The 8,925-nt window shown below is 45.7% G+C and overlaps 2 long non-coding RNA genes across 2 annotated transcripts; both read left to right on the top strand.

Annotated features, from left to right (window-relative positions):
• Positions 1 to 1,136: 1,136 nt before the first annotated feature.
• On the top strand, positions 1,137 to 2,149 carry LOC115156893 (uncharacterized). The gene is made up of 3 exons (XR_003868339.1): positions 1,137 to 1,291; positions 1,672 to 1,759; positions 2,060 to 2,149. It is a non-coding gene; the product is annotated as an uncharacterized LOC115156893 (long non-coding RNA).
• On the top strand, positions 2,144 to 4,050 carry LOC115156892 (uncharacterized). The gene is made up of 4 exons (XR_003868338.1): positions 2,144 to 2,176; positions 2,493 to 2,684; positions 3,610 to 3,723; positions 3,812 to 4,050. It is a non-coding gene; the product is annotated as an uncharacterized LOC115156892 (long non-coding RNA).
• The last annotated feature ends 4,875 nt before the right edge of the window (positions 4,051 to 8,925 follow it).

The following is an 8,925-nucleotide window of genomic DNA, read 5'->3' as shown; positions in this document are numbered from 1 at the left end:
GTGATGGCGAGATCATGGAAAGGGCAGTCCTTCCCCGGGAGGAAGAGCAGCTCCGTCTTGCTGAGGTTCAGCTTGAGGTGGTGATCCGTCATCCACACTGATATGTCTGCCAGACATGCAGAGATGCGATTCGCCACCTGGTTATCAGAAGGGGGAAAGGAGAAGATTAATTGTGTGTCGTCTGCATAGCAATGATAGGAGAGAACATGTGAGGATATGACAGAGCCAAGTGACTTGGTGTATAGCAAGAATAGGAGAGGGCCTAGAACAGAGCCCTGGGGGACACCAGTGGTGAGAGCACGTGGTGCGGAGACAGATTCTCGCCACGCCACCTGGTAGGAGCGACCTGTCAGGTAGGACGCAATCCAAGCGTGGGCTGCGCCGGAGATGCCCAACTCGGAGAGGGTGGAGAGGAGGATCTGATGGTTCACAGTATCAAAGGCAGCAGATAGGTCTAGAAGGATGAAAGCAGAGGAGAGAGAGTTAGCTTTAGCAGTGCGGAGAGCCTCCGTGACACAGAGGTAGAGTGATGTAGTGCTGCATCAGACCGCCCTGACCTCCACAATCACCCAACTTCAACCCAATTGAGATGGTTTGGGATGAGTTGGACCACAGAGTTAAGGAAAAGCAGCCAACAAGTGATCAGCATATGTGGGATGTCCTTTAAGAAGGTTGGAAAAGCATACCAGGTGAAGCTGGTTGAGAGAATGCCAAGAGTGGTGCGAAGGTGGCTACTTTGAAGAATCTAAATATATTTGGTTTTATTTAACACTTCTTTTGGTTACTACATGATTCCATATGTGTTATTTAACAGTTTTAATGTCTCACTATTATTCTACAAAGAAAATAATAAAAATAAAGAAAAACCCTTGAATGAGTAGGTGTGTCCAAACTTTGACTGGAACTCAATATATATTTATATATATATATGTTAACTTTTTATAGATTTGTTACATTTTCACAAAAGTAGTGCTATCATAGTGGACCAATAGAGCGCCTGTAGCACAGGCAAAGATATTTTTCCAGCACCCCAATTGAAAATAACGTTCATTAAAAGTACCCTGCACCACCAAACTTCTTCCCGTGGCTATGCCCAAGGGGTGTACGTTTTGGTTTTTGCCCTAACACAACACAGCTGATTCAAATGATAAAAGCTTGATGATTAGTTGATTATTTGAACGGTTAAAGGATGAGAGAGGGAGGGGTCTGACTGGATGGGTCCTTAAAAAAGGAGAGCAGGAAGTGGTAGAACTCAACTCACAAACAGAGCGCTGACATGACCAGACTGCAGGTGAGAGTTCAACATAGCACTGTATCGGATTTCATCCCAAATGGTGTCTTACTAGTTATGCCATGCATCGGGGTTAGTTAGCTAGGGTGTTGTTTTGGGGAGAACCCAAGAGCATAGACTTCTCCTTAACTTAGGTAGATGGTGACTATCAGATGCTTTCAATTCCCTATGTAGTGCCATTTGGAATCAAACATTCCTGTGTGCCAGGCTAATCTACTGTATGTGGTGGAAGAGATGATAGCTGGTATTCCTCAGCCCTTCATTAGTTGAATGTGATAAGTGGACTTACTGGGGTGCTCGAGCAGAGGTTGGGGGAAACACTGATGGCTTCTCTCGTGTGTGTGTGTGTGTGTGTGTGTGTGTGTGTGTGTGTGTGTCAGGAGACTATCACCATGGCGATGTTGACCCTTCTACTGCTTCTCAGCGCTGCCTTTACACTGGGCGACATAATGACTGCGAACATAGCAAGTAAGAGTCAGCTTCACACTTTACATCACGAGTGTCGAACTCATTCCACAGAGTGCCTAGTATATGCAGGTGGTTTACCTTTCAATGAAGACAACCAGGTGAGGGGAGTTCTAAAACCTGTAGATACTCGGTGCTCTGTGGAATGAGTGTGCTTTACATCATTCATTGTGTATATTTTGTTGTGGTATGACTGCTCTACAAATGTTATTTATGATGCAAGGGGATTTGTATGTCAGTCAGTCTCGACTATCCTTTAAAGTCGGCTGCAATTTCGTAACACTCCCTGTCTTCTCCTTTCAGATGATTTGGTGAAATTTGCAGCAGACCAAAGAAACCCATGCCCCAGAGGCTGGTTCCAATTTAATTCGCGCTGCTTCATGTTTGTCAAAAACTGCAATGACATGGCCCAAAGCAGAGGTATAATGCTTACCCTCTACAATTGAAATGAACTGGCTTTTTTAGTTAAAGGGTCTTTGGCCTTATTTTAACAGGCGCCTCATGTAAAATATGCTGTAATTAATAATGTCTATAGGCTTTGCAATATTTGTGTGGAGTTGGGCCCTGTTGTCTATTAGAACCCACAGGGCATGGGTTAACTAATCTCTAAGAGCCTGTTAATAGAACATTAGTTCCGATGGCAATATTTGAGTCCAGAAGACAAATTCTCAGACTGGACAACTGACTAATACTTCCATTATGACATGTCTTTGTCTCTGTGTACTGCTTGCTCTAGCGCCACTGTCAGTTACTTGGAGAAAAACTGAAACCTGTGCGCAACACTGTAAAGTACCTTGGCGCAAACCTGGCATCTGTGCACAGCTATGAAGAGTTCCGATTTCTACAGGCGGTGGTGTTGATCAATACTGGCAGTTTCCCTCTTACCTGGATTGGCGGATATGATGCTGTTCAGGCAAAGGTGGAAAAGGTACCCAGTTGTCATAATCAGCTCAGAGTAGGTGTTAAGACACTGCTCAGACAACTCTGTGCCAAGAGTAATCAACTCGCCAGTTTCTCAGCTGGTAATGACCACAGTTTGAGGTACAGCAGAGGAAAGATGGTGACAACGCTCATTGACATTTAGCAAGTAACGGGGGACACACACAAAATGAAATTCGACATCTTATTGACGGCCATACAAAAACGCTACCCCGCTTGAGAAGGCAGATTTTGGCCGTAGTTATCCTTCTCGCTCTTCTCGACTCTTCCTCTTTGCTATGGCGCAGAAACAACTTACTAGGTGGCTTGTTCCATTTGAGACCTTGGGATTAAGGTTGTATCTGACATTTGTTAAGTTGATAGGTCGGTGTAGTTTTAAGAAAGTGTCTATATAAAAAAGAACCTGGTTTGGAAGATCTTACAGATGTACCAAAAGAATGCCCATTGCAGTATCCACTGACACAGTGGGCTGGAGTGAGTACTACAGCATGGGATCAAAAGGCAACCTATTCCATATCGGTCTGGCCATGTTTTAATCTGGAAGCCTTAATGGTGACCCGTCAGTTTGCGACATATACAATTTTTGCTATTTTTTAAAAATTTTGTTTCTAACCATGCTGCGCGACGCTGCTCAGCGACCAAAAATGATAATGGTGGCCAGTGGCGCTGTTTCCCCCTAATGCAGATTCAGTCTTTTTTTCACCGGTCAAGTCTGGAAATGCATTGGGATTTTTAGAAATGTGGTTGTAGTATCAACACTTGTGGGTTTTTTCACCCCACAGTTCCAGTGTCAGTCTGCACGTTTTTGGTAGTGGTGGCTTTTACGGTTTTGGTGGTGGAGTAAAGACCATGAGTATGTTGGAATTTAGAAGTTGTTCAGCAAGCACATCTGAGATCTCACTACTTCCCCACAGGACAGGCTATGGTTCTGGAGTGACGGCTCCAAATTTGATCACGAGAGCTGGGCTGAAGGGAGCCGAATAACCACTATGGTGCCAGAGAGCCATGTATTCAGATGAACTTTGGAGGTACAGTAAGCCCATTATCATTCAACTTTTCAGAGTACTTTTAACAAATAAATGTGACTTACTTTTCTATTTCGTGTTTCCTCTTAAGCTGAAAACGGCTGGAACGATGAATCATGTGGGAAGAGCTATCCCTCCGTGTGCTCCATAAGAACCTGTTTAATCCTTCAAACTATCAATTGAAACCAAAAATGCTGCTCCGGTGTCAGCATCCTAACTGCAAATGTTTCATGTTATAGTGAATTACTATGAAGGTATTTGTTGCTGTAAAATATGTTTGACTTGTTGTGGAATTATTGTAGCTTGTTGTCAATAAAACGGGTGTACGTATTTAGTCTCATGAGTCGTTATTAAACATTGATTGACTTTGTTTCTTGAAGATGCGGTCCTGGTGTCCAGTGGGCATTTCAATTCTTTGATATTGTTTCTTGAAGAATAGAATTATCTTAGGACCCAAAAAGTAGTCTCACTGTCAACTGTGTTAATTTTCAGTAAACATGTTTAAATATACACTGCTCAAATAAAGGGACCACTAAAATAACACATCCTAGATCTGAATGAAATATTAAATAATTTCTTTACATAGTTGAATGTGCTGACAACAATCACACAAAAATAATCAATGGAAATCCACTTTATCAACCCATGGAGGTCTGGATTTGGAGTCACACTCAAAACTAAAGTGGAAAACCACTACAGGCTGATCCAACTTTAATGTCCTTAAAACAAGTCAAAATGAGGCTCAGTAGCGTGTATGACCTCCCTACAAACGCCTGGGCATACTCCTGATGAGGTGGCGGGATGGTTTCCTGAGGGATCTCCTCCCAGACCTGCACTAAAGCATCCGCCAACTCCTGGACAGTCTGTGGTGCAACGTGGCGTTGGTGGATGAGCGAGACATGTGCTCAATTTGATTCAGGTCTGGGGATTGGGCGGGGCCAGTCGATAGCATCAATGCCTTCCTCTTGCAGGAACTGCTGACACACTTCAGCCACATGAGTTCTTCCATTAGGAGGAACCCACGGCCAACCGCACCAGCATATGGTCTCACAAGGGGTCTGAGGATCTCATCTCGGTACCTAATGGCAGTCAGGTGAGCACATGGAGGGCTGTGCGGCCCCACAAAGAAATTCCACCCCACACCATGACTGACCCACCGCCAAACCGTCATGCTGGAGGATGTTGCAGGCAGCAGAACGCTCACCACGGGGTCTCCAGACGCTGTCACATGTGCTCAGTGTGAACCTGCTTTCATCTGTGAAGAGCACAGTGCGCCAGTGGCGAATTTGCCAATCTTGGTGTTCTCAGGCAAATGCCAAATGTCCTGCACGGTGTTGGGCTGTAAGCACAACCCCCACCTGTGGACGTCGGACCCTCATACCACCCTCACGGAGTCTGTTTCTGACCGTTGAGCAGACACATGCACATTTGCGGCCTGCTGGAGGTCATTTTGCAGATCTCTGGCAGTGCTCCTCCTGCTCCTCCTTGAACAAAGGCGGAGGTAGCGGTCCTGCTGCTGGGTTGTTGCCTCTTACAGCCTCCTCCACGTCTCCTGATGTACTGGCCTGTCTCCTGGTAGTGCCTCCATGCTCTGGACACTACGCTGACAGATACAGCAAACCTTCTTGCCACAGCTCGCATTGATGTGCCATCCTGGATGAGCTGCACTACTTGAGCCACTTGTGTGGGTTGTAGACTCCGTCTCATGCTACCACTAGAGTGAAAGCAACCGCCAGCATTCAAAAGTGACCAAAACATCATCCAGGAAGCATAGGAACTGAGAAGTGGTCTGTGGTCCCCACACTGCAGAACCACTCTTATTGGGGTGTCTTGCTAATTGCCTATATTTCCACCTGTTGTCTATTCCATTTGCACAACAGCATGTGAAATTTATTGTCAATCAGTGTTGCTTCCTAAGTGGACAGTTTGATTTCACAGAAGTGTGATTGACTTGGAGTTACACTGTGTTTAAGTGTTCCCTTTATTTTTTGAGCAGTGTATATGACCATAACCAGACAGTACCTGGTGTGGCCACCAGCTGCATTAAGTACTGCAGTGCATCTCCTCATGGACTGCACCAGAGTTGCCAGTTCTTGCTGTGAGATGTTACCCACTCTTCCACGAAGTCACCTGCAAGTTTCTGGACAATTCTGGGGGCTATGGGAATGGGCCCTAGCCCTCACCTGCCGATCCAACAGGTCCCAGACGTGCTCAATGGGATTGAGATCCGGGCTCTTCGCTGAACACTGGCATTCCTGTCTTGCAGGAAATCACCCACAGAACTGTATGGCAGTATGGCTGGTGGGGTGTCATGTCAGGATGAGTCTGCAGGAAGGATGTCTTCCCTGTACTGCACAGCATTGATTGCCTGCTATGACGACAACCTCAGTCGACGATGCTGTGACACACCGCCCCAGACCATGACGGACCTTGGAGTAACGCTCATTCCTTAGACAATAAACGCGATTCTGACCATCACCCCTGGTGAGACAAATCCGCGACTAGTCAGTGAAGAGCTTTTATTTCAGTCCTGTCTGGTCCAGCGAGGGTGGGTTTGTGCCCGTAGGTGATGTCTGGTGAGGACCTGCCTTACAACAGGCCTACAAGACCTCAGTCCAGCCTCTAGCGGACCGTCGGAGGGTTTGTGCCTTCCTAGTGTAGCTCGGGCAGTTGCCATCCTGTACCTGTCCCGCAGGTGTGATGTTCCGATCCTGTGCAGGTGTTACACGTGGTCTGCCACTGCGAGGGTCGGTCCTGTCTCAGCTGCACGGAACAATGCAATTAGTGCCCTTGCCACATCTGCAGTCCTCATGCCTCCTTGCAGCATGCTAAGGCACGTTCACGCAGATGAGCAGGGACCCTGGGCATCTTCTTTTGGTGTCTTTCAGAGTCAGTAGAAAAGGCCTCTTTAGTGTCCTACGTTTTCATAACTGACCTTAATGCCTACCATCTGTAAGCTGTTAGTGTCTTAATGACGGTTCCACAGGTGCATGTTCATTAACAAGTGTGGGAAAACTGTGTTTAAACCCTTTACAATGAAGATCTGTGAAGTTATTTGGATATTTACGAATTATCTTTGAAAGACAGGGTCCTGAAAAAGGGATGTTTTTTGTTGTTGCTGAGTTTATCACTTCACAAACACTAACGTAAACGAATAGTGTGTATAGCTTTTAAAAGTTGAAATTATCACGTGGATGTCAGAGCGCTGTCGGTGAATATTAGTGTTACATTTCCCTACCCCATCCGTTCCCTGTATACCAAGTAGTGGGGCAGCTGTTTGGTGGTTCGAATCGCAGAATGTAGCTTTGCGTTTCCAACCTCTCGCTAGGTATAGACGTGAGTACAAGATATACTTATTAGAGCCAACTGGTTTCAACTGTTCTGCCTGCGGATATGGAACACGGACCTGTTCATCGGACGTGCTGTTTTCGACTCTCTCGACCTCCGTGCTCGGCTATGAAAAGCCAACTTACGTTTACTCCTGATGTGCTGACCTGTTGCACCCTCTACAACCACTGTGTATAAGCACTTTGTGAAATCTTCTGATGTAAAAGGGCTTTAGAAATGCATTTCATATGGAATCGCATGATGCGCAGTGTGATGTGTTTATTCCCTCCGTGCACAGCTAGCTAGTATAATTGCATCACCATGATCATAGTAATGAAGTGAAGGTGATCACTTTACTAAGTGGGTGGAGGCAATACCCATTAGGGTCAGTAAGGGAAGAAAGAGGACGTGCTTAACTCAATTCCCTTCTGTAAACCATTAAAGGTGCTTGGAACCAAAAACAGATTGTTTTGTATGATACCCATCAAGGACGAGACTGGCGAGGCCACCTCCAAGGCAATGGTGGACATCTTCAACACCCACGGTCATCCTTGAGTGACCGAGGTCATGAACGCTGGAATGGTTTTTCATTTTTTTTACAATTTGTTTTTCCATGGTACATATTTCAATATGTTACATTGTCAATAGATATCGCTTTCCTACCCCCTCCTCCAGGTTTTGTGACTGGACCAACCAGACCCTCAAGACTGCCATGGGCAAGTCCCTTGATTGGTACCAGGAAGGATGCGAGAACAACCTGAAGGTAAGTCTCTCTTTGCACACGACAGCAGCATCTAGGCCACCGAGTACGGACGCGAGCCGGTGGATGTTTTCAAACCAGATCAGAACGCCTTTTGAGGACCACCTTCGTAGGAAATATAGCTGTATTTATTCCTGTTCTCAATCAAGGTGAGACTGAACATGGACGAGGCGCGAGGAGAAACAGAAGGAGAGCTACCGGAGCAGAATCAAGAAGGGACCAAGTGCTACGACGTCTGGGCAAATGACTTGGTTTGGAAGAAGGACGGAAGGAAGGAAGGAAGGCGAGACCTGAGAGAACCTCGCTGCTCTTTCGCTCCTAGCTGGGTCACCATCTGTTAAAGTGAAATAAAAGATCTCACAACTATTTCCATACAAATGACCTGAAACTACTTTTAATTTCCCTAACACTGACACTTTTCCTCTGTCTTCCTAGGGTTACCTCGGTGGAAGCCAACAATCTTCCACAGTTGGACAATCGACCACTGAAAGCCCTGACGCCCTACACTTCAGTGAAGCTCAATAGACAAAGTATGTAAAGTTTGGTTGACATTTGAGAAAAGCAAGAAATTAATTTTAGGACCATCGACTGAAGTCATTTTAGGACCATCGACTGGCCGAGCCGCCAGGAGGTATCCATCTACCAGAACCAGTGAGTTTGGATCAGTTTGATTCTCTGTGCGGAGGGGGACCATGGAGGCTATACCTTCCAAAAGTGTTGAGCAGTACATATCTCCCATTTCTAACACTACACCAATCCATTACATTTTCTCAGTGTAACCTGTGTGTTTGCTTGTTTCTGTGTCTGTCTCCTACCTGTCCTGTTCTCAAGAGAGCAGCAGCCTGGACTTTGCTCTCCCTCTTCAAGTCCCCTTCTGAGACTGGCTCCCTGTTGAGAACAAGGGACAGGCAGAACCTCCCACCCACACACATCCACTCCTCTATATTCCAAGCACCAGAATTCAGTATTTTAGTCTGATTGTCGGTGTACAGAAAATAACTTCATGACACAACTGTACCAAAAACGATCAAGTTTATCTATTAAAATATTGACAGGTTGGTTTTCACAGCTGTTCACAAGGTGTTCATTATTGGAAGGTAAGGTATCCTTTGATGGTA

This window comes from Salmo trutta, chromosome 21 (assembly GCF_901001165.1).
Source record: "Salmo trutta chromosome 21, fSalTru1.1, whole genome shotgun sequence".
NCBI classification, from domain to species: Eukaryota; Metazoa; Chordata; class Actinopteri; order Salmoniformes; family Salmonidae; genus Salmo; species Salmo trutta.
Note: the sequence above shows the minus strand (reverse complement) of the source record. Positions and strands in the feature narration are given on the sequence as shown.